The 27957-nt window shown below is 47.7% G+C and overlaps 1 protein-coding gene and 1 long non-coding RNA gene across 7 annotated transcripts in view; one reads left to right on the top strand and one right to left on the bottom strand.

Moving 5' to 3' along the window:
- The window catches only part of SIPA1L3 (signal induced proliferation associated 1 like 3), a 237193-nt gene that overhangs the window by 69625 nt on the left and 139611 nt on the right, over positions 1-27957 (top strand). For all 6 annotated transcript variants that reach the window (XM_027044594.2, XM_027044593.2, XM_027044596.2 and 3 more), the window contains one exon: positions 23744-23811. The gene's annotated coding sequence lies outside the window, so the exon portion shown is untranslated. The remainder of the gene's footprint in view (positions 1-23743; positions 23812-27957) is intronic.
- LOC113595288 (uncharacterized) lies at positions 794-7876 on the bottom strand. The gene is made up of 3 exons (XR_003415777.2): positions 7582-7876; positions 5987-6160; positions 794-3760 (listed from the first exon to the last, which is right to left on the bottom strand). It is a non-coding gene; the product is annotated as an uncharacterized LOC113595288 (long non-coding RNA).

The raw sequence follows: 27957 nt of genomic DNA on the forward strand, positions 1-27957 counted from the left end.
AGAGCTGCTGGGCATGCCACATACGTCCACTAGTATCTGCGCTAGGTGCCTTCAAGCTTCCGTACTTTAGTTTCCTAATCTGAAAAATGGGACTAATGTTATCATTCCTACCTTGTGCACAGGGTCTGAGGCAGATTCCACTTAATAAGCATCTGCCAGTATGGATAGGGAGTACTCCATGGAACCCAGAGCAATGGCTTTCCTAAGTGGAAAGCCTAAATTGCTACTTCGCCAGGATCTCGTATTACACACTGAAACTTAGATGGCTTGGATTTGAATATTAGCTCTCGCATATCAGAGCTGTGTAAGCCTGAGTAAACAACCGTACTTCTCTGTGCCTCCATTTTCATATCAGAACCAGGGAGAAAAATGCTTAGGACACTGCCAGGCACATGGTAGAGGTCAGTAAATATTTTTTTGATGAGTGCACGAATGGAAAAGCTGAGTTGGAAGATACCTACAGGTTGTTAGACCTTTTTGGATTTGTATTACCAGGGGGCCCTCCAGAAAGCCATTACTCCATCGGTAGTAGATGAGATGACCCATTTCCCTACACCTTTGTCAGTACTTCTCTTTTAGGGTCTTGTTTCTCAGAAAAAAATTCATTGTTCTCTTAATCTGTAATGAAACCAGCCTGATGTTATGGACACGTAATAAAACGTCCAAAGTTTTCAGAGCTGCAAACTGAAACATGTAAGGTAAAATGACGTGATGTCTGGGATTTACTTTACTTCGGCAAGAAGGAACGGGAGGAATAATAGATAAGGAATAATAGATAAGGAATAAACGGAGCTCGTGTGGCAGAATCTTGGTAATTATTGAATCTGGGTTAGAGTACATGGGAGTTCATTGTACCTTTGCACGCTTTTTAGAATGTTAACAGAACAAACCCAGCCCCACTCAACCCCCAGCATACACACACACACACACACACACACACACACACACAGCCTAAAATTGAATAGTGGTGAACAGCTCCTACTGCACACAGGCAGTTCGAGGGCCCATTGGATAAACGACAGTCTTAGCCCTCGATATCTTCCCCTCATCCTCTGCCTGGATGCCCCTTTGTGGAGAGAGCCTTTGGGCTCAGCAGCTGAAAGCGTAGTCGCTTTCAAGCCCAACGTAGCAATTTCTCCTGTGAACCAGGCATTCAGTGACCTTTTTCTGAAATGAGGGTTTTCTCTTCCCTCCTTGGAGGGGAGACAAACTCCCTGGTGATTAACCCCCGGGAAAACCCCCTTCAGACGTGGGTGTGGTTTTGCCATTCGGTGGAGGGAGTCATGAGCTGCTCTCATTCAGGGATCTGTGTGCTGGTGGCAAAAACATAACTGGCTGATGCTCCACAGTGACCAGACACTGAGTCCAGCCCCGCTAGTCCTCTGAACACACAAGAGAAGGCCTTGCCTGTCCCTGCCACACAGGCTTTGCTCCCAGCCCCTTCTCCAGATTCACTCTTAAATAGGTGGTGGGCTGGGAGTTTTCCAGCGAGGCTTGTTCCCATCCCTCTGCGGCACTGGGAGTTAGGGAGGGGCCTTCACATCCCATCTGGTGCTGGGTGGAGTCTCAGTGGAGGGTCAACAGCCCAGGGGCTGACCCTGGACCCTTGAGAAGGGTCATCATTTAAGAATGTCTCTTAGGCAGCCCCGCAGGAGACCCACATGTGGATGTGGTCAGCTGTAGCTTCCGGCTCTCTCACTTGTGCTGAATTTCGGCAATTTCTCATTTCCTTTAGGAAACAGAATGAGTCTGGAGAGAAGTATGAATAATCATGATGACACGCTTGGCAGTAGGAACATTGGGAACCTTGCCCTGAAGCTCAGGGTTGGTGTCACTGTTGCCGAGGTCTTGAGCAGTGTGGACCAGGGAAAAGGGGACGCCTTGAGCCTCATGGCCTGGGTTCAAGTTCCAACACCACCATTTAACAGCCAGATGACCTTGGGAAAGTCACTTAACCTTTTTTGCCTCAGTTTCCTCATCTGTAAAATGATGATGATATCTGCCTCATAGGATTGTAAGGATTAAATTAGAGAATATCTGTAAAATGTTTTAAATGGCCTCTTCTGTAGTAGTTGCTCAGTTAATGCTGACTGTGGCAGTTACTGTTATGGTCAGGCACAGTTAGGATTGAGAACTGCTGGTCTGTAGTAGGGGTCAGGTGGAAGCAGAAATTGGAGGAGAGGAACAGGGAAGGCTCCTTCCTCCCCACGTCTGTAGTTTGAGGAAATAGGCTTAATTTTGCCACTTGAAAATATTATTTTTCACTTGATGTTTAAAAGTCTCACAGAAAAGCACAGGTAGGAGACTTTAAAGGGGGAAAAAAATCTCTCTTTCCATATCTCTCCTATACACACACTGTTCACACTAGAAAAAAAAGACTGGAAGGAAATAAACCAACATCTTTACAGTGGTTATCCCTTGGTGGGAAGATGATGGGTAACTTTATATTCTTCTTTGCACTTTCTTTATTTTCCAAGTTTTTTTTATATGCATATATAAGCATATATTGCTTTCATAAGCAGAAAAAAATATGTTAAAGGTAAGGAATCATATGAGCTGTGGTTTCTGGGAAGGTTGGGTAGAATTCTCCCGGGATGTAGCAGGCTGTTTAATGTTTGTGTCCCAAGAAGCATGTGTTCCAGAGTTCCTCGATGAGGGATACACTCCAGCTCTATAACATTTCTACTCAAAAAGTTCTTAGTGTCAGAGCCGACTCATTATATGTCCCTCTACCTGTCCAGCCCTACTTTAGATAGATAGTCACACTCTCTCCTATCCTTCTCTTGAGATGAAAGAACTCCAGTTCTTTTGTGGCTTTGACCTTGAGAAGGAGCCTCATTTTCAAAGTGGGCGTAACAGTAGTAAGTCCCTCATGGGGTGTCGTGCATCTCAGTTCATTGCCATGTGCATACAGGTGCTTACATGGTAGCTAAAGTTATGAATAACCAAATCGAGAACAAACCAGTTGACTTCTTTAATCAGGAAGCATGGATTAAAGACCTGTTCTGGGCCAGGTACCAGTGAACAAGGCAGACACAGCCCACCTCTCCACAGAGAGAGGGAGAAACACACAGCCACCCTGATGAGTCCTGTGTCCTAAATGTTCAGGATAGGATTTTTTTGAGCCAAAGAATAGGGGCTTCCCAGAGGCTCCCCAGAGAAGTGAAGTTTAAGTAACATATTCCAAGTGCAAATGGAAAAAATGAATTTGGTGGACATCTCTAGATAAGCTTCGCTTCTGAATGTTTCCAGCTGCGGGCAGGGAGCTCCAGATGGGCGTTGCTATGGAAGCATCTTCCAGTTCTCGCTTCCTGACAGAGTTTATTTCCGAGTTTCCCGTGCCCATGCCAGTTCCCAGCTGTAAATACAGACATGGTGGGGGTCCCTTCTTCCTGCGGTCTCAGAGCTGTGCAGAGAGCGGATGTGGCTGGAAGCCAGCCTGGGAGCCTCCTCCCGACAGTTAGTTGTGGAACCTGCCGTGTGGTGGCTTCTCTTCCATCCAGCCTCTTTTCTCTTTTCTTTGTCCTCTCGTGGGACTGTGCCAGCATGCCCCAGCCTGTGTTTTGAAACTTTAGACCCCAGCTTGTATTTGATGGAGAAATGAGCTCATGAGGGCTTCCTCCGCCACCCAGCTACCGGAGAAGTTGAGTCCAATCTCTTTTCATTCCGATCCCCCACTGAGGCTAGATTTGCGACCCTCCTGACAGAAACTGGGCTGGCTGTTCTTTGGGGACTGTTTATGAAGAAAGGGCTTGCTGACCTGAACAAAGAAACAGCAAACAAGATGGGGGAGGGGTGTAGCTAATTGAGACCTTTCAGTTACCCTTCAGTGCTTTAGAATAATAATTGCTAATGTGTGGAGAATTTACAATGCATGAGGTATTCTTTAAATCATTTCTAATCCTCTTAACAACGCAATGAAGTGTTTATCATTACTATCCCCATTTAACAGCTGGGGAAACTGTGGCAGGGGCAAGTTAAGTCATTGGCCAAATTGCTGTTACTGCTCTTAGAGCACCTTAAGGCCTGTCATCTTTGCGGCTCAGGCAAAAAAAGGAGGATTTAACCAGAGCGTGCTGGATGGTCCAGAAAAATGAAAGCGAAGCCTCAGGAAGGACTGTGTACTAGCCAGTTACTTGGTTGCAAGTAACAGAAACACCATAAACCCAAGGGAAAGGATTGGCTCGGGCAACTGGAAAGTCCAGAGGTGGGGTCACTTTCTGGGCTGGTTGGGCCGGGAGCTCAGGGGCCATCACAGTGACCCACTTTCTTTCTGTCCTTCCATTCTTCCCTCTGATAATTGGGTCATCCTCAAACTTGGCTGCCCTGGAGGTTGTAGAGTAGCTGTCCCACTGGTCCAGGTTTAAGACTATTCCTGGCTGGAGAGAGAGGGGAGGTATCTGCCTCCAGTCACAGTGCAAGACATCAGAGCTCCTCTCTGATTGGACTACCACAGGTCCCGTGACCTTCCCTGAACCAATCACTGGGCAGGGTGGAATCACCAACGGACTGGTTGCTCCCACCCAGAAACTCCTAGAGGAAGAACAGAATGGGTGCTGGGAAGTGGCCAGCCTGTGGATTGGAACCAGAACACGAATGTCACTATCAGGATTCTTTCCCCATGGCTTCCCTCTGCCTGTGTCTGCTGTATTCATTCTCTTATATTAGTGTGTCTGTCTGTCTGTCTCTCTCTCTGTCTGCCTTTCCTTCTAATGGCTGGGAAACCTGGTTATCCACAGACCAAGTTATACACCTTGCAGTACAGGCTCCTGCAGAGAATAACCCTGTATTCTCTCAGCCCAAGCCCAAAACAACCCAACGAAGAGAAAATATCTCCCTTTCGACTCATTAATCAGGACCAGGAAGGGCTTCTCAAGACAGGCCCCGCTGAGGTCAGACACTCTCCTTGGGCCAATCAGCTGTAGGCAGGGAGGGGTCATTGTTCAATAGGGAGGTACCTATTGTGGGTACCTACTGTGTCCCCTTCCCAGGTCCTCTGGGCTGGGAGTTATTAAGCAAGACCCTGAAGACAGTGATTAAGCTGTACCTTTTTACTATACGAATACTAAAACTTCATTTCACTCCTGGGCCACTAGAGGATGAGGGGTGTCCCATGCAGTGTCCATGTTTCCAAAGCAGTACCCTGTAGAAAGGCCAGCCCAGCATGCCATGACCCCTGCCTGCCTCCTGCCCCTAGCTTCGTCCTGCGGGTCCCTCTGCATCTGCCAGCCAGCCACCTGGCCTGCTTTCAGTTCCTTCAATGCATGGCATTTGTTCCCTGCCCCTGGGATGCTTCCTCTTCTCCCGGTCTTCCCCCGCCCCTTCCAATTCTGGCCTGCCCTTGCAGACTCTTCTTTCAGATCTCTCCTTAAACCTGACTCCCAGGGGCCTGCCCAGGCTGTGCTCCACCCTTCGTCCCTGAGCTGCTCAGCTGATGTATTCGGGCCTGTCATCCTCTCAATGATAGCAGCTCTGTGAAGGCAGGGACTACACCTATTTTGTTAAATAAAGGTGTAACACCTTCCACCAGATACATATCTTACTGAATCTTGCTGAGGAAATGAACAAAATTATAATAGTAATGTAATAAAATCAGTAGTGATGGCTAGCAGTGGCTACTTCATAATAGGTATACTGCTAAGCACTTTTACGTACAAAGCTTTTTTTTTTTAAGTTTATTTTGAGAGAGAGAGAGAGACAGGGTGAGTGTTTGCATGCAAGTGGGGGAGGGGCAGAGAGAGAGGGAGAGAGAGAAAATCCCAAGCAGGCTCCACTGCCAGTGCAGAGCCCAATGCAGGGCCTGAACCCACGAAATCATGAGATCGTGACCTGAGCCAAAATCAGGAGTCGAATGTTCAAGCGACTGAACCACTCAGGTGCCCCTACATACAAAGCTTTTAAATGATTGCTCCCATTTAACAAATATAATAATGGCAGTAGTTACTTATCAAGTAGTGAGTGCCAGCCATTGTTCTAAGTCCCTTACCTGTGTCATCTCCTTGAATCCTAATGGCAGCCCTCTGAGGCCACGTTGCCCTCATCCCGACTTCACGGCCAAGGTGCGTAGTAAACATAGTTTACATAAGTTGTTGGGCTTTAGTCCTTTTTCCTTCTTCTTCTTTTATTTTAAGTATATGTGCTGCACAGTCCTTTTTCCTTCCTGGCGTGGGGAGGAAAAGCAGGAAGAGGGCGAGACAGGTAGGAGGGCTTTGAGTACTGGCGTGAGAATACTTGCCGGGAGGTGACGTGTTTGCCACACTGCCCCTGGCAGCATCTGTAGAAGTAGGAAGTGCCCGTTAGACGCAGAAAGGTTATTTGACGTAAAAAGGTATTTGTGCATAAGGCTTGTCTAGTGTTGGGCAGAGAGAAGATGGGACCATCACTTTGGAGGGGACTTTGGCAGGATCTGTCATTGTGACCCCCACACGTGCCTTTCCTCTGTCCCAGCAGTTCCATTTCTAGGACTTGTGCCTATAGGTATTTCCAAGTGTGGGAAGTGATCTGTGTCCAAGGCAGCTCATTACAGCACCGATTGTCAGCAAAGATGGGAGCTGTCCCTCCATGTCCATCCGTAGGGGACTGGGTGAATTCAGTTGTCTGTACAGTGGAATGCAGAGGCAACCAAGGGGGACCACAGTCCTGAGAGGGAGTACCTTCCCTGTCTGTGGTACACCATCAAGTATGAAAAAGGAAAGAAAAAGAAATGTCTTCTAATAGTGATTCTTATATCAGAATCTGAGGGAAGAGCATAGGTTTTATGAAGGTGCCAGTCCTGGTCAGCCCTCGAGCACTTTTTAAAAAAAAATGTTTAATGTTTATTTATTTTTGACAGAGAGAGAGAGACAGAGCGTGAGCAGGGGAGGGACAGAGAGAGGGAGACACAGAATCTGAAGCAGGCTCCAAGCTCGAGCTCTCAGCATAGAGCTCAACGTGGGACTCGAACTCGTGAACTGTGAGATCATGACCTGAGCCTAAGTTGCACGCTTAACCGACTGAGCCACGCAGGAGCCTCTCAAGCACTCTTAACTCTCAGACTAGATCCTTCAGGTTTCCACAGCGGGTGCTGTGTTCCTGGCTCTGTGTGTGTATATATTTTATATACAGACAGATGTATCCAAAATTGTAATATACGTATGCATGTGCTTATTTCATTACTTGATTCAGGTCTCTGCTTGAATGGCTGGGATACTGCCTCAGGCCTTCCCGAGCACCTTAAAATGGCCTAAAGTGACCCTCCTGTCATTTGCATCTCCTGTTTTATTATTCTTTACAGCACTTACCATCTGATGTCATGTTTGCTTTTTGCGCCATTCTTAACATGTGAGCTCCTTGTTTTATTGCTATGTCTCAGCATCTAGAGCAGGGCCTGGCTCCTAGTATTTTTTAAGTGTGTGCAGAATGAATGTGAGCAAGCCTGAATAGTGACTGTTTTCCCCATGTTACGGATGTGGACCTGAAGCACCCCCCCCAGAGGCCTTGCCGTCTTTTCATGGAACAAACCGAATACCCACTGCTATGCTGACTGGAGAAGAGGCAAGAAATTTGCCCTGGACTGCCATTTATGCTTCTCCATTGACTCACATTTCCTTGAGAGAGGTGGATACAGGCCAGGGTCTCTTCCACTGGGGCCTCTGCTTGTGAAGCACAGAGAAGCGTGCGTGGATAGCTTGGATGATGATGTTCTGGGCAGTTACCTCATGGAGAATAGGTAGAGGGAGAAAGAAACTTCCATTGGAAGGCCTCCCTCCTCAGGAGGACCCTTCACTTCAGCCCTCTGCTTAATATCATCAGAGTCCAGTTTGCCCAAGGGACACCCTCAGACTTGAGAAGCTGAGAATGTCGCTTATTATTTCTTCAGTATTCCAGTTACTATGACAGCTTTGCTAACATCTTTTAGGCCTCCCTCTGTGCCAGGCACTTTGCCAGTCACTTGATACCTGTTAGCTCATTTAATCTTCCCAACGGTCCTGTCGAGGGTAGAAATTACTCCTCCTCTCCCCTCCCCTCTGTACTGATAAGGAAGCCTGGGACTCAGAAAGGTCTAGTGAGGAGTCATGGGTCACACAGGTGCGAAGAGGCAGTGCTGAGACTTGATTGTGGCTGTGGCTGACTACGGAGCTGGTGCTCTCCTGGCCACGTGGCCTTACTGCTTCTTCATCTGCTTTTGGGAATTCTCCCAGTGACCAGAAGGGAAGGGTCTGGTTTCCTATAATGGGGTATGGATTGTTAATTGTGTTGCAGAGCCCTGCTGGCCAGCACGAGGCCTTGATGGGTTGGAGGAAGCGGGTGGAGAGCTTTTGCTTATTTCAGACAGACATTTGCCACACAAATGACCAAACTTCTCTTTCTCGTTGGGATTGGTTTCCATCTTGGGCAGCGGAGAGAGTTGGATAAGCGGCCAGAGGAACTCTGTCATCACCCAATCAGATCTGACCCTCCTCTGCTGATAACCCTCCCATGGCTCCATCTTACCCAGAGTAAGAGACAAAGTCCTCACCGTGCCCAACGAGGCCCCACACAATCTGCCCCATTACCTGTGGGTCCATCTCCTCCTTCTGTTCTCCTCACTTGCCCTGTTCCAGGCACATGGGCCTCCTTTGTGCTCCACAGACACCCAGGTATGTGCCTACCTCAGGGCCCTTTTACTGGCTCTTCCTGCTACCAGGAAAGCTCTTCTCTCATACCAGCATCCTCCCTAACGTCCTATAAGTCTTTGTTCATATGTTACCTCCTCAGGGAGGTTCTCATCTCTCTTTTCTATTTTTCTCTGTACCACTTAACTAACCTATCTCTTATTCTATTGTTCATCTTCCCCACTAGGATCATTAACTCCAGTGTTCTGTTCACCTGGATTCCTAGTGCCTAGAGCAGTGCCTGGCACCAAATGGGCACTCAGTAAACATTTCTTGAAAGCATGAATGAGCTCCCAAGTACAGAATGGTCCAATCTTGAATTATTGTGCTGGGGGAGGAAATGGGTGTGGGGGTGGTCCTGTTTCCGTTCATCAAGCCTCAATGAGCTCCTCTCGTGCCAGGCTGCAGCTCTGGGCTCCAAACGCCAAGCTAAATACATCCTAGTTCTCCAAGCTCCATTTAAGCCATGGAGGGAGGGTGTATCTGCTGGGTAGAACTCATGGTCTGGCTGCAGGGGAGGCTGTGAGAGCCAGTTCCTGGCCTTTGTAATATCTGATAATGGGAGGTAGGCCCGGCCTCCCACCAAGACCCATAGGTGGGAAATTCCCAAATCGTAAGGAATACTGTGGGCAGCCAAAATGTTTTTAATTCTTTAAACATTTTATTAAGCTCTCTGTGTGTGTAGATGTATAAGCAAGGGCACATGCTGAAAGTGTGTAGCTAGATGAACTTTCACAAACTGAACACACTCATGTAACCTGCTCTGAGAACAGTATTTCTAGCCCCCAGAAGTCCCTTTCCTATTCTATCCCAGTTACTCCTCTCGTCTAGGCAAAACCACTCTCTTGATGTCTCACACCTGACTTTGAACTTTATGTAAATGCTCCTTTGTGTCTGGCCTTTCTAGTCAACATTATGTCTGTGAGAAGTCCATATCATTGCATGTAGTTAGATTTCATGCCTACTCACTGTATACAGTCACAGGGAGGCCTTACTGGCAGGAAGAAACCAGCGTTGAGAATAGCTAGAGCAAAATGTGCAAAGGCCCTGGGGTAGGAATAAGCTTGTAAGGGAAAGAAGGCCAGTGTGGTGTGAGCATTGAGCAAGGGGTGAAATGGAAGGAGATGAAGTTCGAGGGATTTTTTAAGCAAGAAAGCAATCTGATGTGATTCCTGTTTGATTTGATCACTCTGGCTGTGTGTGGAGAATAGAATCTAAGAAGGCAAGAGGGGACTCCAGGCCACCAGCAGGGATCTGATGGAGTTGTCCAGGGGAAAGATGAGGGTGGTAGCTTGGCTTAGAAAAGAGGAGGGGGCGCCTGGGTGGCTGAGTCGGTTAAGCGTCCGACTCTTGGTTTCAGTTTAGGTCATGATCTCATGTTTGGGGAGTTCGAGCCCTTTATCAGGCTCCAAGCTGACCGTGCGGAGCCTGCTGGGGATTCTCTCTTCCTCTCTCCCTGCGCCCCCCACCCCGCCCCCGCTGCCTCTGTCTCTCTTAAAATGAATAAATAAACTTGAAAAAATGATAAAGAAAAGAGGAGAAAAGAAATGGATTTAGGATATATTTTTGGAAACAGTGGCAATAGAACCATTCAGTGAACTTGCCGTGGAGGCCATGGAGGATGAGGGAAGGGAAGACATAAAGGATTCTGTTGCGTGTCCGCATCAAAATTTGTTGGCTCATCCCTGCTAACAGACATTCAGGTTGTCTCCCATTTTCCTTACTTACAGAGGCCGCTCCAGCCAACACCCACATGTACACATCCTTGCCGAGCGGGGTCTCAAAGGATCAAGGGCAAGGTCATCCAGACAGAGGGGACTGCTCGAGCAAAGGCTGGGGCTTCCCCTACACCAGTCCCAGCTCAGACCGGAGTGTAGGCTGCAGAACGGTAGCAGAGGACCTGAATCAAATGGACTTGCTGCCTGTGTTGAGATGTTCTCCCATGCTCTCCCTAACCACCCGCCCCTTCCCCAGAGCTGCTTTCTCATCTGTTCCCCTCCCCTCTGCAGGTTAGTCCAGAACTTCGGCCAGCAATGCAGTAGCAGGTGTTTATATTGGAGTTGCTGCCATACGAGGGGCCCTTGCTCTCTGTGCGAGGTCAGCTTTGTTTTCCTGTCTCGTGAGTCACAGTGGGGCTTAAAGCATTGGCTGGCGAGGCCTTTGGTTTGGGGCCAGCTGTAGAGGATGCCTGGCCTGCAGGAAATGAATGAGAAGGCCTCCTGTTTGTATGAGCTTGATTCTTTTGTGTCTTCTGTCCCCCGTTCCCTCCTGTTTCTTGTGTCTGGCCTTGTTCTTGAGAGTGTGGGTCCCTCGGGCAGCAGCTGCTGCAGGCCTCTCTCCCCTTTTCTGAAAGACTTTGGGCATTTGGGAGACTCTAGGCCACTCGGCTAGAGAGGGAGCTCAGCCAGCGTGAGTTTAAAACAGTGTGACCTGCAAGCATCGGAGGAGAGAGAGCCCCCTGCCCTTGTCTCTCTCTGCCATCCGTGCCCTCAGGTCCCTGAAGATCTGGCTGCCACCATGGCTTGGGCTTCTTTTTTGTGCTGTGGGGAAGGGCTGGCCAGACTGACGTGTCAAAATTAGCATCTCTGGGAGTCTGCTTCCTACCTGCCCAAGGGCTGTAGAATAGGAGGAATTATGGATCACAAGAAGGTAACATCTGACATGTTTCAACTCATACTAGGTCAAAACAAGAAGGGGGCAGGAGGGACAGCCTTGAAGGAGAAAAATATAGGGCATTAGTGAGCTCAGCTAAGTACTCTCCCAGGTTGCTAGAGGACGTGTGAATCATTGCAACCTCTTTAGAAGGCAGCCTGAAAAATATTTTTTTTGTTTTCGAATGAGCAGAATATACACGTGATAAAACATTCAGATGGCACCCAGAAAGTAAGTCTCCCCATGCCCATCCACTGTAACCTAGTTCCCCTCCTGCGAGGACACCCATTTCAGGTGTGTTCTTCCAGAGACTCCATACAAAACCAAGCAGATGCTACATATACAGCTCTACATCCTGATCTTGGAACCCCTTCCATAATATAACTATATAATACCCATAAGTAGTCTTCAGTATAGCAGTCCTGCTCCTGAGAATCTACCCTATAGAAAAAAATGGCCCCAGTGCCAAAGGATGTTTATTACAGTATGGTTTTCAGGGGCAAACCAACCAACCCCCAGAAATAAAATAAATGCCCATTTTTCAGGGAATGATTGAGTAAAATATGGCACATCCATACTGTGGAATATTAGCTGCCAAAAAAAAAAAAAAACAGTGGGTAAGACCCACTATTAGTTGATTTGGAGGCATTTTTGTGAGAATATTTAAGGGAAAGCAAGATTCAGAGAAGTAAATATGATATCCCATTTATGGAAATTACAATGACGAGTGTATGTATCTGTGTTGTATTTGAGTGATGGTATCACACTCCTTTTCTCTTCCACGTCACATGGCCTTCTTAGCCCAGCGTTCTGTCTGGAAGATGTTGCAGTATCCTTAATTGTGGTCCAGACAAACTTCATACATTGGTCAATGTTAGAGATCCCTTGGGAGGGTGTTCCAGCCACAGGTGGAGAGTCCATGGTGTTGGTGAACCTTCACTTGGGCCTCAGACTAGGAGAGGCTAACATGGGTGCTGCGTGAAAAGTCCCTTCTACCTGACCATGACAGGCACTTTGACTTACTTCCCTTTCTCTGTAGAATGAATAAAGCAGCGTTTGGTCAGCTGTTTGAAGGATTCATTGCTACCAGATCTGCTGCTTGTAAGAATGACACAGGGGAGGGGCATCTGGGTGGCTCAGTCAGTTAAGCATCCGACTTTGGCTCAGGTCATGATCTCACGGTTTGTGAGTTTGAGCCCCACATCAGGCTCTGTGCTGATAGCTTGGAGCCTGGAGCCTGCCTCAGATTCTGTGTCTCCCCCTTCTCTCTGCCCCTCCCCTACTCATGCTCTGTCTCAAAAATAAATAAATGTTGAAAGGAAGAAAGAGGGAGGGAGGGAGGGAGGGAGAGAGGGAGGGAGGGAGGGAGGGAGGGAGGAAGGAAGGAAGGAAGGAAGGAAGGAAGGAAGGAAGGAAGGAAGGAAGGAAGGAAGGAAGGATGACACAGGGGAGTTACAGAATGGTAAAGTCGAGGCATCAGGTCCCTGGCTATGTTCCAGATGAAGCTTCTTGGGACATGCAACACAGGTGATAATTTTCATTGTGTCCACAACCAAGCCCACTGCACAAGAACCATGCAGTGAAATGTTTCTCACATCCCACTCTTAAACCAGATAAGCCCTACTGCTGGGGAAAGTGGACCTAGAAGGAATGTTCTGGGTGGACACATCCCCACAAGACCGTTGTATCACACCACTCCAGGGGCACTGTTTGCCCTGTGGTTTGTGATGGTGGTGGCCCTGTAGATGTTCTCTATGAGACTTCATTCCTTCCCCTTTCCTACTTCTGGTTCCAGGATGCATTCTTCCAGGGCTCTGGTGTTCCCCTCAGAATGGGTGTGGCTGACAGTGGTTTGGGGCTAATGACCCCTTTGGGATATAACTTGTCTTCTGCTGGTCTTCACTTGCAGTGGGACTTAAAGGGAAAGGCATAAGGGTCAAATTGACCCAAATTCCTCCCCTGACTAAACCATGTTTATTCACACTGCTTTCTCTCCTTCTCCTCCCTCCTCCCTCCCCCCTCTCCTCCTCTTCCTCCCCCTCCTCCTCCTCCTCCTCCTCCTCCTTCTTCTTCTTCTTCTCCTTATGTTTATTTATCTATTTTGAGAGAGAGCACACGTGCAAACCAGGGAGGGGCAGGGAGAGAGGGAGAGAAAAATCCCAAGCAGGCTCCTCACTGTCAGTGCAGAGCCTGACATGGGGCTTGATCCCAGAAGCCATGACGATCATGACCTGAGCCGAAACCAAGAAAGAATCAGACTCTTAACCCTCTAAACCACCCAGACGCCCCTCCCCTTCTTGACTATATCTCTTGCTCCTCCCCACCCCCACTAAAAAGACAGAGAACACTTCCTGTCTCTGTTTTGTCTCCTACATGTTGTTGATCAGAAGTAAGAGCTCCCTTCTTTCTGGCTTACCTATTTCTCTGTGCCCCTCAGAGATGGAAGGACCTTGTTGTTACTGACTTAGAAGCTTGACCTTGCTTAGGGTGTGTGTATGTATAAAAGGATGACCCTGAGGTTTCTGATTTGAGCAGATGGGTAGGTAGCTGGTGGTGTTTAGTGGACCAGTCTCTACCAGTGGATGGGAGAGAAACAGGTATGGGTAAGGATATTATGTTGATAGGTAAGGATCCGTGTGCGTATATATACGTGAAGAGAGAGAGAATTTAACATCTTTATTGAAAATACAAAAATGTGCCCCACAAAAAAAGCCAGGCAGTGATTTTGTTCATTTATTTAATTCATTTAACAGGCATTTGGTGACCTGCTGTCATTCTGTGCACAATCTGAAGCTGGCAGAAAACCGCTTTGGAAAAATTCACGAGACACGTGCATCTTTCTTTTCAGCCTTACGCTCGTGGCCATCCCATCGTCAATGAGGCCTATGTGTCCTTGATTTGAAATTCACATCTTTACCAGCCTTCTCCTTTCCATTCCTCTGCCCTCGCCCTGGTCCCAGCCACTGCCTCCTCTCCTTGGGTATTACAGCGGCCACCTCATCGTTCTCCCTGCTTCTTTTAAACCCTGACCGTCTCTGCACAACAGCCAGAGAAATCTTTCAGAAATGTAGATCGGAACACATCACTGTCCTGCTTCCCCTCATACTTAGAATAAAAAGCATGTGTATGACCGTGGCTCACAGGGCGCTCTGGATATCTGCCATGTCCTGGAGCGTTCCCTCTTGCACTGCAACCATCTAGCCACACAGGCCTCTGGTGAATTTCCTTGAACAGCCTCCCACATTCGCCTCCATCTCCTGGGATACTTTTTTTTTTTTTTTTCCTTAACTTTCATTAGAGACTTTATTATCAACATAGTGATTGAATCACAGTTGCCCTTTGAGTGCCTTTTAATTGAGATATAATTGACATGTCATAAAATTCACTCTTTTGAAGTACACAATTCAGTGGGTTTTGGTGTATTCACAAGGCTATGCAACCATCACCAGTTGTCTAATTCCAGAACATTTTCATTGGCCCCAAAAACAAAACAAAACTCGTCAGCAGTCATTCTCCATCCCCCCCCCCGCCATCCCCTCCTCCCAGCCCCTGGCAACCACTAATCTACTTTCTGTCTGTCTGGATTTGCCTCTTCTGGACATTTCATGTAAATGGCATCATACAATACATGGTCTTTTGCGACTGGCTTCCTTCACTCAGCATCATGTTTTCAGTGTTCATCCATGTTGTGCATGAATCAGCGCGTCATTCTTTTTATGGTTGAATAATATTCCATTGTGTAGATGCGCTGCTTTTTGTTTATCCGTTCTTCAGTTGATGGACATCCTGAAGACTGTTACTTCCACTTTTCACATGACTTCCTTCTCCTTTCTCTTCAGTTCTGGGCTAAAATTTACCCTGGTTTCCTACGTGGTACTTCTCACCATTCGTACTCATATGTGTATTTGTTTGCCTGTTTGTTTATTTTCTGTCCCCTGTTCTGGACTGTAAGGTTTGGGAGAGCAGGGACTGTGCCTGCTTTTGTCTACCAGGTCTCGCACCCTAGCATGCACAGTGTCCAGCCTAGGGGAGCGTTTCATAATTACTGAGTGAGTGGCTCAGGAGATCTCCTATAGGTCTCATTTTGCCTCCTCGTAGGGCAAAATGGTTGTAATCCGGTTCTGTGAGAAATTCGGTACCTAGCTTTCTGCCTGCTCTTGAGGAGAGATTGAGGGTCCTCTAAAGCAGGTTTCTTGAGGGGTTTCTCTGGTGTGGAACACTGTGGCCCGTTGGTCATCTGCTGTGTTAGACCATAATATCCTTTGAAAGTACACTCGGCTGCCGGTAGCAGAGACCAGAAATAATAAAAGTTTAAATTCCACGGAAGGTGGTGTCTCTGGTGATTAAAATGTCCAGAGGTTGACAGCCCTTGGCTGGTATGGCAGCTCCACAGACGTCAGGAAAAGCAGGATCCTTCTGTCTTTCTGCTTTACCGTCCCTAGCAGAAGGCTTTCATCCTAAAGGTGGCATCGTGGTCCAATATGACTCCTGGTGTCAAGCTAGTGAGTCTGAATCCAGATGGGAATTGGGCTGCGGGGTGGGGGTGGGGGGGTGGGGTTTACAAAATTGTAGTCCACTCCATGTTTCTGGTGAGGAATTTTCCTTGAAGCCCCACAACAACTTCTGCTTACCTCTTGTTGGCCACCCCTAGCTGCAGGGCAGGTTGGGAGATCTTGCATTAGCTGAGCACTCGGAGAAGAAAGGGAAGGATGGCTACTGGGTGGGCAGCTAGCACCCAGTAGGTCTGTTTCCTGCCCACAGTACCCTGGGCCCTGGAGCCAGCTTCTCCTCCCTGGCCCGGACCTTCAAGATTCCTTCCTTCCCTAAGGGGCCAGAATCAGAGCAGTGCCTTTCTCTGTGTGTCCAGTGGAGCAGAGAGTGGGGTTTTGAAGCTTTTCACAGACCTTCCATCCAAAAAATTCACCATGTCACCAGCAATAAGAACAATGGAAGCTCACCTTTATCGAACATTCACTATGTAATAGGTTTTGTTCTAAATATTTTTCATAGAGGGGCGCCTGGGTGGGTCAGTTGGTTAAGCATCCAACTCTTGATCTCATCTTAGGTCATAATCCCAAGGTCGTGGGATCAAGTCCTGTATCAGGCTCTATGCTGAGCGTGGAGCCTGCTTAAGATTCTCTATCTCCCTTTCCTTCTGCCCCTTCCCTGTTTGCGTGCACGTGCAGTCTCTCTCTCTGTCTCTCTCAAAATAAAAAATAAAAACCTAAAAAATAAATAAATAAACATTTTTCATAGAGTAATTTATTTAGTCCTCACAACACCCCGATTATTATTTATTATCCCCATTTTATAGGTGAGCAAACTGAGGCACAGACAGGTTGAGTAATCCTAGATGTTCTTACTAATGATGTTTTTTTTTTTCATTCTTCCCTTTCAATATATTATGAATAAGAGGATTAAAAAATAAAGACTGACCTATTTTGGTAGATTGACCACTCTTCCATCTTCCATCTGATTAGCTGAGATCTGTGGGAGTGCTTTGTGGAAAAGCACCCGGCAGTCAACCACATTGACGAGCTGTTTTTTATGGAGTGCAGGAAGGGGCTTAACTGTTGGCACATCTAGCAAATGGCTGGTGACAGGAGGAAAAAGGACCCACAAGCTCTGCAGGATTTCACCAGCCTGGGAGCCTGGGGCCAGCAGACCTCAGTGCAGTTGTGCCAGCGGGCTGGGCTTGGCCCTTAAAATCACAGTCTCCCTGACTGCTCTTACAAGTCCATAGGGAGAAAGAAGGCAGCTTGCAGTTCAAGTCCCCCGAGAATTAATTCAGACACCACGTCATCCCTGGATGCCTGTGACCAGTCATGCTTAGTGGGAATCTGATTCCCAAAGTTCATCTCTGAGTCCTTTTGAGACACTTTCAAATCCGTGTTCGTGGCTGCTCGCACTCTCCACAGCCCGTGGCAGCCAGATCCTGGCTGCGGCAAGATGTTTTAGTCAGGCGTGCATTTGGCTGCAAGTATCGGCCTGAAACGGGCAGCATTGTCATTTCAGTACATAAGATGCCGTGTGTCCAGTAACATCTGGAGGGAGAAGATGTGGCTCAATGGTGTGGCAGAGGGCATGGTCAACACCAGTGCTCCTCTGACTCTCTTACCCCCTCGTGGCCACAGATGGCTGCCGAACCCACTTTCCCAGGGGGCCAGGGCACCCAGAGAATTCAGTCCTTCTGTTCTGGCAGAGTAGTGTTCTGGAGACAAGTGGGACCCTCTCAAATCCGAGTAGCATCACACCTGCATTCCAAGCTAGTGAAGGGACAAAGACTGTATGAATGAGTCTTTTAAAATTTTTTTTTATTTTTGAGAGAGAGACAGAGCAAGTGGGGGAGGAGCAGAGAGAGAGAGAGAGAGAGAGAGAGAGAGAGAGAGAGAATCCCAAGCAGTCTCCACACTGTCAGCGCGAAGCCCAGTGTGGGGCTCGAACTCACGAACTGCGAGATCATGACCTGAGCTGAAACCAAGAGTCAGACGCTTAGCTGCCTGAGCCACCCAGATGCCCCCGAATGCGTCTTTTTGTGAGACGGACACTCTCCTAGAATTCCTGAATGAGAAATCTTCACTTACACCAACATGAAGATATGCTCCTGTGTTCTCTTCCAGACACACTTATATTTTGATCCATCTGAAATTGATGTCTGGATGTGGAATCAGATGTGTTTCGGGGCTGAGCCCATACTCCTAACTGCTGTGTTTGGGAAGTGGCATTGTTGGCAGTTCTGGAGCCAGATCAACTAGGTTCAGATCCCGGTGGATTTGTGCCATCTACTTGCTGTGTGATCTTGGGCAAGTTACCTCTCTGTACCTCAGTTTGCTGGTCGGTTAGAAATGGGGATGCTAGCAGACCCTCTTCACAGGGTTGTTCTGAGGGTCAAACGAGTTGATAGTTAACTGAAAACAGTGCTGGCATGTAGTCAAATCAAAGCAAAAACCTCATGCTTTAAACCAGAGTGAGAATTTGCAAGGCCACATGGGTCTGGGAACTCAGCAGGGAATCCCAGTCAGTGGGGGAGCGAAGTGTGTCACTGAGGTTACCGTCTCTTCCTCTTTACAAGAAATTGCCAGCCGCGGTCTCAAAATGTCTGTTCCTGTGTATGCTCCCACCCGCGGTGACTGAGAGTTCCCCTTAGCCTGTAACTTCAATAACATTCGGTGGTGTCAGAGTCTGACATTTTGGCCAGTCGGCTGTGCGTGAAGTGGTCACACGTTGCTGCTTTCCCTCAGCAGTTTCTCTGCAGAGGCCTGTCTTGAGCCACTCTACCGCGGAGTTACTTAGGCTAGGCTGGAGGTGGGACAGTGAAGTCCCCAGAGCCCTATAGCATGATGCTTATCCTCTGTGGGGGACAGGAAATGAGGATGTGAGACCCTGGAAGTCAGTGACCCAGCCCTAGTCATATCTGTGGACTGAATCAATCAATGAAAGAACTAGTGCTAAGTCGTTAGTGTGTTATTAATAGAATATAGGTCATAAGAGAAAACATGATTAATTGCAAGATGATCTCAGCGGCTGCCATACAGTGTAGCAGTTGAGGGCCTAGATTTCCCCAAGGCAGAGTTTTTTCTTCGCACAGCAGCTTTTCTTTGTTGGCAGGTGGGTAGAGGCAGTTGAATGAACAGATATTTTCCTAAGTCCCTATTCCAAAGGTGGGATGAGGATGGGCATAATGGGAATCTTATCTAAATGAAGGATGATTGAACCTCCTTATTAATAGGTGGGTAGGTCCCTGTGGCCCCAATGTGAAGCTCTGGTAAAGTCTAGAAAGGAGAAGGGAGCTTGTAGCAAAAGCCCCCAGTGAGCTGGGTTCTCCTTTACCTTAAGTCTTAGTGCCTAGATCAGCCACTTGCACAGCGAGCTGCGCGGAGGAGAAAGGTCTGGCTGCCCCCACGAGCACTTGGTCAGGAGGAGTGCGTGTGCCCCGGGTGATCTTAGAGGGTGGATGAACACTGGCCAGGGTTGTGTGTCCTGCTCTAAGACAGAGAGCACCAGAGGAAGCCACCATCTCTGGGCACAGGGAGAGAAAAGAGCCGGTGCCTCGTCCTAGCCTTTGGGGCTAGTAATCCTGCCCACTGGAAGGGCAGGTGCCAGCCACCGTGGTAATCTCTGACCCGTCAGATCAGCCACCACTTCTTGACCTGGTCTGCACGGAGGACCAAGCCAAGGGGAGTGGAGAGGTGTAAGCGGATGATCCTTTCCGTACGAGCTGAGATCAAAATCCAAGGGAAGAATAGAAATGTGAGGCCTAGAAGTACAGGAGCAGAAAGGCTCGGGTGCTCGGGCTGCTTTGGGATCAGAGAGCAGCACCCTGGCTGGTTGCCCCTGCAGGAGCACCTCACTCGGAGCCATGGCAATAATGCCTGCTTCATTAAGATGCCAGTGAGGATCAAAACCAAGGTCAGTAACATGTTAATACTTTGAAATGTGATAGAAGAGATCGGCTTCCCATATGTTACTGTGGAGTGGTAGAACTTCTGTCGGACACTTCCCCGAAAGCCCAATTTTTAAAGCAGAAAAAAAGTGGAGCTGCTGTGTTGCTAAATGGGGGCATGGGGTTCCGCAGCCTCACCCGCTGCCTCCCCTTACCCTCTGCGGTCTCGCCTGGGGACCGCACCTCTGGACCCTCTAGAGAGGCCTGGCTCTGCCTCCCCCTGGGCCCAAACAAGCCACATAAGCGTTCTGAACCTCAGTCTCCTTATCCATCAAGTGGACGGTTCAAACTGGATCAGAGTGTTCTTCACCCAGTTCCTATGGACAGCAGCTTCAGAGCCCTTTGGATTTTTGAAACACAGTACTTTGTGGGGGTATTTTTCCCCCCTCTTTCTGGAGAGACATGACATAGTTTTGTTTTGTCAGCTTCTTAGAAAGGATCGTGTTCACCGAAACATGAAGGAATGCTGTATTGATTTCTGAGGTCCCTTCCGGTTCCATCAGTCAGTGATTTCTGTTGTAAATGACAGAATCTTCCCAGCTCAAACTGGCTTAAACTGCACAAGGAAGTTAATGGCTTTGGGACCTGAAAGTCCCAGAGCTGGCCTGACTGGAGCCAACACTCAGGTATTCTTGTCAGGAAGCTATCCTTCTCCACTTCTGGGTTCTGCCTCTGTCAGCTTTGACTTCTTTCTCCGGTGCCCTCCCCCCGCCCCCAACCTCCCAGGTGGCAGAGAGGCCTTCAGCAGCCCCTACCTTCCTTCCATCCCATCCCTTTCCCCCCAGTAATTCCAGCAAACTTTCCAGGGCCTACTCTGATTGGCCCTGCTTAGATCATGTGTCCCTCCCAGAGCCAATTGCTGTGGCTGAGGGGAGGAACCAGTCAGACTGTGAGTCAGGCCAGGCTATCCCCTCACCCCAGCTTCTGTCATCTAGGATTCTGTTTCTTGGTATAAACCCTGGGAAGCAAGATGCGTGGCCCCGTGACCAGGTGGGCTGTTGCTCTGGCGGGTGTGCTGGGATCGATGAGGCAAGTCCGAGGGCCTCTTCCCTTCCCAGGTGGTGTGAAGAAGGGCTCTGGGAGGTCTGGGGTCCTGGCTGAATTGCTGACCCTGTAGCCCACCTTTGCTGCCATTTCCACAACCCCTCAGCATTGTCCTCTCTGCTGTGACCCCTCCCATGTGTGAGGGACCCCACACTGGTGGATAGGACAGCTCCCTCCAGTCAGAGAGACGTGGCACCACCACACGTCACTGCTGATGTGACTTTAAAGAGCCATATACATCACTCTAGAGAAAGGAAGGAGGAAGAATGAGAGTGGCAGAAAAGCAATTTCCGCTGTATTTTAAAAGGCAGCTATTAAAATTTTACAGGAGCTTTATTGCAGGGGCTTTCTGATCATCCCAGGAATTTTTTTTAATGGAAAGTCTGGTGATAAAGGAAATGTTCTGGGTGTTTCTGGTTCCCTCATGCCCTGTCAAGCATCTTGAAAACCACAATTGTCAGGGCTTCATAGACCAGCTTGGGGGAAAACCAACTACCCAAGAGACTATTTCTGAGTTTTTAAAGAGTGTGTGTTTTTCTGTATTTGCTGTTTCTATGTATAGTAACTCTGTCTAATTTCATTTTGTGCTTTCCTAAATGCCTTGGTAGTGAGCTATGGGAATTGTCAAGAACTGCACTCAACTCTGCCCTTCTGTGTAATTGAGTCATTTGGTTTTGTGAACAAATGGAAATTCAGGTCAACCTGCTTAAGTGTAAAAAGAAGCATTTGCACTTACTTCATGGGACACTGTACACTGAATAGCTTCAGGTGTGGCTAGATCCAGAGCCTCACATGAGGTTGCCAGGACCCTGTTTCCTTGTACTTCGTGGCTCTGTATTCTTTTGTGTTGGTTTTGTTGTCAGATAGGCTCTGAAGCAGCTCTGTGTATATATCCAACCAGCTAAGCAGTGCCCCAAGAGAAATAAACCCATCTCTTTCCCTGTAGTCCCAGGATATGTCCTGAGACTGCTTTTATTGAACCTAATCACCATGGCTTCAATGCCAGGGCTACCCCGAGCCATCTCTGAGGCAAGGAGCAGGAAAGAGGAGGTTAGTGGCTTTGTTGGCCAGACCTGTATTGTATGACTAGCCCTCCAGGACCCCTTCCCATACAGTGTTCACAAGGATCTGAATCTGCCTCACACTTCCCAGTTATTACCTTCCCTAGGAATCTGCTCTGCCTTTTCCCTATTGGGATTCTTCATCCTGGATCCATAGACCCTTGAAGGGTCCTTGGATAGAATTTAGAGGATCGCGAAGTTGGCTGGGAAAAAGGTTACATCTTTATTCCCTCTGCCATCTGGAATTTAGCGTTTCCTTTTCTTCAGAATGAGAGCCAAAGCTACAGTTGTATTGCAGTACCTGTGACTTTGTCACCACTAGAAATTAAAAATATTTCCATATCACATTACGATTGTTGCAGATATTACAAAATATCACTTATGCTCATCTGTTTCTAAATTACTATGGTTATTGGACACACCATTAGGATCTTATAATTTAAAGCATTCATAAAGAAGCACGAATATTACTGTATCAGATTAGGTTTTATTTTACAGATACTTTGATATCTTAATATAATTGGTTTCCTTTATAGCCTTGGGTATTGTATCTTGTTGACTTAAAAACATGATTCTGAGAAGGAGTCCACACTCGTCTTTGGCAGGCTGCCCACAGGGCTGAGAAAAGTTAAGAACCCCTTTGGGTTTCTCCAGGAACCTCTAGGAGCAAGATTATTGAAGATATCCTGATTCCTAGATTCTGGAGAGCTGGCTAGCTACTCGCTAGGTTTCCTTCCTGAGAGCTGGCTGGAGTTTGAGCTCAGCCTTGGTGTTTGAGTAGCATCGTGCTATTGGGGAAAGGGAGGCATTATCTGCCTGTAGTTAGCTCTCTCTTCATTGACCGCCATGGCCACTGGCTTAGCCACATGGTCAGGAGTAGGTGAGTAGGCTCTGGAGCCAGGCTTCCTGGGTTCATCCCATCTGTAATATACTTTTGACTGGCCGGGCAGCTTCAGCTAGTGAGTTGGGTTTTTTTTTATCCATTCTCTGCCTCAGTTTCCTTTTCTATAGCACGAATGTAATCATAAACATCTATTTCTTAGGGTTATTGAGAGAGTGAAATGAGTTAGCACATGTCTGCTAGGACGTGGCCTGGCACATGGGGAGTGAGAGTCATTATTTAATGGCCATTCCTTATAGGAAGGTTCTGGATTATCCTCTCAGATCTCATCTCCCTGGCTTGGTAAACCTGGCGTAAACAGAAACATGAGGGTGAACAATACAGACAGTGGAGACATTCATTCATCCATAAAATATCTATTCAAATATGAACAACCATACTAAGTATTTTAAAACATAAATTAATACTATAAAGTTACAAGTCAGGACAAGTGCTATTTATCTCTGCCACTTCTCTATTCAAAATTGTCTGAAGGAAATATCCTTATAATGGCCTTCCATCTGCCCCTATCACCTCCCTGCCCTCGTCTCCGACCACTTGCCCCCTCACTCACCCTGTGCCAGGCACATGGGCCCCTTGCTCCTCCTAAAATTCTCCATATACATACCCTGCCTCAGGTCCTTTGCACTGGCCATTCCCATGGCCTGGAATGCTCTTGCACAGAAAGTCACACAGCCTGTGGTCCTCCTGAATTAAGGTGTCTGTTCTGTGGCCACTCTTGCAAACAGCAGGCCCATCATTCTCCTCAGCCTGCTTAGTTTCCATCAAGACTGCTGACTACTCCCTGACTCCGCATCATGTATTTGTTTTATTGTCTTCCTCCTTTACTGGAATGTCTTCTCTCTGAGGACAGCAGTGTTGTCCTGGTCACTGGTGTTCCCTTGGTGCCTAGCACAGAGCAGGTGTTCAGTAAACATTTGTTGAGGGGGTGAATTTGTAAATGACAGAAACTGCGGCAGGAAGGCTCAGACTGGCCAAAGACATAACCTTGTGTTGTTCTTCTCCACAGATGCACGGTCTTTGACATTGGCTCTCGTGGGACCCTCAAGGGACACTAGTGCCCAGAACACACTGAGGGTGAGTACAGTGTGGCTGTTTGCTTAAATTTTATAACTAGTCCACATAGGTCTCTATTATCTTCAAAAATTACTTGAAAAAGTATTGAGGGGAAAATGAAAGTCTCCTTCACTGTCCTATGCATCACCTGCAAGTCTAACACCTTCCCTGAGAGCTAATTACGTCAGCAGTCAGGTGGGTGTCATGACAGACCTCTTCCCGTGAATATTCCTACTTAACGCACATGCGCGCTTACATACTTCGCAGCACAAAGAGAAGAGAAGTCATGCTGTATGTGGGTGCTTCCGTAGCGTGTTTCCCACCATCCCTAGCAGCAGAGTATCTCGGAGATCTTTGTTCGTGGCGCACATCTGTGTATCACACTCTTTTTTAATTCAATTTTTTAAATTTACACAGAATAAAATTCACTCTCTGGCGTAGAGTTCTCTGAGCGTAAGCAATTGCAGTGTTTGTGTAACTGCCCACCACCATCAAGAGACAGACTGACCCCCTCACCCACCCTGTGTGGATGTGCTCTTCCTCTGTAGGCTGAAGATACAGTGTAGGTACTGACACAGAATTAAAACACGTACATATAGCAAATAGCTGTGATGTAAAGATTTTGAATATGTTATAATTAGGTTTCTGGGGACTTTGCTAGTGAACGTCCTGTTCTGTGTCTTTGGCATAGGCAAAGCGATGGCACTCAGTTGCTAGTGGGGCATTCCAAAATGAGGGCGCCAACCTTTGTTGGCAGGATGCCATGCGGGTGCTTGGGAGTGAGGGCGCTGTCTGATCCTCGAAGCACCAAATGCCCCTAATGGTATGGCAAGTGGAGAACAGAAGATTCTGACGTCCAGACTCTGCCCGGTTTGTGTAACCATGATGTTGGCTAAGTTGCAGGGACCAGCGGGTTGACCCTTGGGAACCGAGTGAATCTAGACAGCAGCTTCTCTTCTTGGCTGCTTATTGGGTCTCTTCACCTTCCTTCATCCTGGCCCAAGGCTCTGCCCAGGTACCTGGAGCGTGTTCATGGAACAGTCTCAAGGGGCTGCATTTCCATCAAAGGATGCTTCTCAGCACAGTTTCTTTATTAGCTCTTTTATTTTGAAGGAATTTTAGACCCCAGAAAAGTTACACCAAGCGTGCAGAAAGCTCACATACCTACTCTTCACCTGGCATTCCCTAATGTCACCATCTTAGGCAGCCTTGGCACACCAGGAAATGAGCACTGGTCCAGTACTGTGAACTAAGAGAGTTTAGTCAAGTTTTGCTAGTTTTCCACCGATGTCCTTTTCTTTTCTTTAAAAAAAAATTTTTTTTAAGGTTTATTTATTTTTGAGAGAGAGAGCAGGGGAGGAGCAGAGAGACAGGGAGACAGAGAATCTGAAGCAGGCTCCAGGCTCTGAGCTGTCAGCACGGAGCCTGACGCAGGGGTCGAACCCATGAGCTGTGTGATCATGACCTGAGCCAAAGTCAGACGCTTAACTGACTGAGCCACCCAGGTGCCCCCTTGATGTCCCTTTTCTGTTCCAAGATCCTATCCAGTATGCCACACTGTGTTTAGTCGTCATGTCTCCTTATTCTCATCCAGTCTATAATGGTTCCTCAGTCTTTCTTTGTGCTTCATGACCATGCCAATAAATATGCCTTTGATCACCTACTGTTGTGTTCTAGGTACTGGGGATTCAGGAGTGAACAAAGCAGAATCCTTTCCCTGTGGGAACGGACATGCTACTGGAGAATAGAACGACAGACAGACAAGTGAATGTAGGAGAAGTCCGTAAGACAGGAATGGGGCTGCCTAGGAGGAACAGGAGTGATTTTAGGCGAGATAATCCGGGAAGGCCTCTCTGAGGAGGCCCTGAATAAGAATAAGGCTCCCAACCTAATTCATCCACCAGCCAGCAGGAGATCTAAATAAATTATCTCACTTCAAAACAGGGTTTCAGGAATTGCAGCAACAGGACACTGTTTCCTCTCGGTGGGGCAGCCCCTTCTTAGCTCTCGCCCTTTGTTGCCCTGTAAAAATGCAAAGCATTGCCAGATCCTCTGACATTTTTTTTTTCCTGATAGACAGCAAAAATGAAGAATTCTTGCTAGTCCAATAAACCCAAATTATGCTACATCAGATAACTTTTAGTGATTTGTGGGTGAACATATTTTGTTTACCTTGTATTTGTTTATTATTATTATTGATTAAATTACTTTTGTAACAAAGATAACCGATTTTTCATTTTGGTAGTAATGTAGATTCCATTTTATTTTATTTTAGAGAAAGAGAACACGAGAGAGGGAGAGGGGCAGAGGGAGAAAGAATTCCAAGCGGGCTCCGTATGGAGCCCAACGTGAGGCTTAGTCCCACAACCCTGGGATTATGACCTGAGCTGAAATCAATAGTTAGATGCCCAACTGACTGCTCCACCTGGGGGCCCCAGTAGACTCGTGTGTGTGTGTGTGTGTGTGTGTGTGTGTGTGTGTGTGTGTGTGTGTGTGTTTAAGTTTAAAAATGAATTGGTTTACTGGGGCTCCTGGCTGGCTCAGTTGGTGAAGCATGCAACTCTTAATCTTGGAGTCGTGAGTTCAAGCCCCACATTAGGTGTAGACATTACTTTAAAACAAATAAATAAAAATAAAAACGCATTGGTTTAAAGAAAATACTAAGTAAATAATTGCATAGATGGGACTAGATGCAGCTGAAAAGAAGAGCAGAACACGGTGACTGAGGCTCGGTAGGCACTATTCTAATTCAGTTTCCCACTCTTTCTCCTCTAGTTCTGGGGTTCTCATCCAGGGACCTGAATAGAGGTTGGCAAACAGTTACCATGGACAGGTGCCCTGAGCCATTTGTGTTATGGTGGGTCCATCAGCCAGGAATGCTTTTAGCTACAAGAACAGAAAACCCAGCTTGCAGCATTTTAAACAACCGAGCATTGATTTCTCTCCCATAACAACAAACCTGAAGGTATTTGGTTAGTTCAGAGGCTGAGTGGTGTCCAGCCTGGAGCTTCTTTGATTTACTCGGCCTTCCCTCGCGATTACAAGATTAGTGCTGTAGCTCCAGTCAGAACAAGGAGGGGAAGGCCAACACCCAGCCACACGTGTTTTCCTTTTCTGGACCACTTACGGATTCTCCCCAAAATCCTCCCACAAGGTTCCACTTACATCTCCCTGGCCAGCAATGTGTCACGTGGCCTCCCCTAGCTCCAAGGAAGGTGGGAAATTTCATTTAGCTTTTTCAGCCTCTCCTGAGGAGGAAGCCAGAGGAAAAGGGAATTGAGAGTGTCAGTCGGGTTAGCCAGCCAACAGTGTCTGGCTCCACAGGGGAAGAGAAACAATAATAATTAACATTAATGGGTACTGACTCTGTGCCCAGCCCTTCTGTGAGCACTTTACATGCATGATCTCATTCACCCCTTGTACCCACCCTGTAAAGTCGCTGCTATGATCTCCCCACACGAATGACTTGGAAACTGAGGCACAGAGTGGTAAAGCCACCTGCCAAGTCAGGGAGCCAGGGTGGGGACCTTTGCAGTCTGTCTCCAGAGCCCTCGCTCTTGGCATTACACTTGGTTACCTCATAAGAGGTAACCTGGGGTCCCCAGACTGCTGGCTGTGTGACCTCGGTTTTAAATTCTTCCAGCAGGGGAGGAACAGGGCAGCGTGTTTTCTTTGGGGAAGTTACGGTCATTACAAAGCTTTCTTGTGAATCACATCCGCCCTGTGCTCTACCTTTCCCTGGTCCTGGTCCAGTGCTGGTGAGCCAGCACCGCACATCTTCCTGGCTTGCAGATGGCTGAGAAGGCTAGTCCTGGCCTCCCCTTTCCAAACAAATTTTACCTGTGCTTTTAATGCATCTTCCTAGAATGAGGCTCAGGCCTTGTTTCCTTTCTTGGGGTTCTGCTGGTCGATTCAACACAGATTTAACATGCTCCTTCTCTGTGCCTATTCCTGAGGGGTAGTAGCCTCATGGCTGGTGGACCCTGCACTTAATGGGGCTCCTCCTCCCAGGAAGGAGGCAGGCCCTCAGTGACAGTGACAGCCCAGAGCAGTTCAGGGCTGTATGGGGGAAGCCCAGGGATGGTGGACCCCGGAGGTGGCTAGCCAACCTGGAGGTCATCTGGGGCTCCTGGAAGCAGCTTTGGGCCTTAGAGAAGAGAGAGATTC

Source organism: Acinonyx jubatus, chromosome E2 (genome assembly GCF_027475565.1).
Source record: "Acinonyx jubatus isolate Ajub_Pintada_27869175 chromosome E2, VMU_Ajub_asm_v1.0, whole genome shotgun sequence".
Classification (NCBI taxonomy): domain Eukaryota; kingdom Metazoa; phylum Chordata; class Mammalia; order Carnivora; family Felidae; genus Acinonyx; species Acinonyx jubatus.